This window comes from Chironomus tepperi, unplaced genomic scaffold (assembly GCF_022539635.2).
Source record: "Chironomus tepperi strain 1889 unplaced genomic scaffold, CSIRO-AGI_Ctep_v1 contig_11, whole genome shotgun sequence".
NCBI lineage: Eukaryota > Metazoa > Arthropoda > Insecta > Diptera > Chironomidae > Chironomus > Chironomus tepperi.
In genome coordinates this window covers 404318-405514 of record NW_027226133.1, presented here as the reverse complement: position 1 = coordinate 405514, position 1197 = coordinate 404318, and the positions used below count along the sequence as shown (strand labels likewise).

The window sequence follows — 1197 nt, the reverse complement described above, 5'->3', positions numbered from 1 at the left end:
AGCCGTAATGGTGTCTTCAGGACAACCCCGCGTCATACCGTTAATACAGCGACGTATAGGTGCTCTAGCCAAAATGATGTGCTGTTCGGGACTTTATGTGTTTGTTTTTTTTCGATAGAGTTTTCATTAAGCGATTACTCATTGTATACTTTGTTTGCAAAGGTTCCCTATGTTCAAAATTATCAATTAACATTTCAAATTCATACAAAAGCTTTCAAAATTATTTAAAATGCATTTCCAACATAAAAGCACAACAAATAACATCAATCCACGTTTTTCAATTACTCTTTAAAGCTGCGATGACTACAACAGGTTCGGTACGATGACTTTATTTGTAAAGAATTACACATTTTTGTTTTTATTCGGAATTCGTGAGATAATATGAGTAAATGTTTGCTAAGACTCAAAGAAACACATGATGCGTATATACAAAATCAAATGTATTTGAAAAGAGAATCTAATTGGACGTAAACAATATTGAATTTGTGTAATTTTATTCAATTTATAAAAAAAAAATTAAAGATGAAAGAATGTTGGAATGATTGTAAAGACTGCTTTTGTGATATATTATTGTACGTGATCACTGTAAGTAGAGGAAATAATTAAAATTAATCCTGACTGTCTAATAAAGTTTAACTTTTGATTTTTAGTTTTTCGGGACAATAGTTCTACTAATTACAGCATATATTTTACTGGAAGGCTTTCATCCACTCATCATAGCTGGAATATTCATTGTTATAATTATCATTGGTGAGTTTTTTTTATAATCATATAAAAGTTTGTTGAGTTCATCACCGTTCATAGTTTTAATTCATATTTTTATTTGTTATTTTTTAGCAAGCTCGATATTTTTTCTCATATCTAACTGGAGAAGCACGTCGGATAGTAATGTTTAGAGTTCCCATTAGTCACACATAATTTTATTTTGAATAAAAATGCTTTAATTCTCTTTTCAAATTTAACTTAATTGATTAAATTTAGAAAATTTTCATTTATTATTGTGTAGTTTGTGTATGTAGTTCAAGGCCGAAAGCCATATGTTTGACTTCTTCTTTCAGATTGATCGATACAAAAGCAACTTAAAGTTCTGTTTTGTCTTCATCAATGTAATTGAAGTTATATATTTACGGATGCATTACTACAAGGGAGTGTTGTCCAAACAATGTCGTCTATGGTATTGTTCGAGGCTTACCTCCA

At 29.7% G+C, this 1197-nt stretch overlaps 1 long non-coding RNA gene across 1 annotated transcript; it reads left to right on the top strand.

The window, feature by feature from the left end:
- Nucleotides 1-224: 224 nt before the first annotated feature.
- On the top strand, nt 225-962 carry LOC139087782 (uncharacterized). The gene is made up of 3 exons (XR_011544168.1): nt 225-585; nt 651-750; nt 838-962. It is a non-coding gene; the product is annotated as an uncharacterized lncRNA (long non-coding RNA).
- The last annotated feature ends 235 nt before the right edge of the window (nt 963-1197 follow it).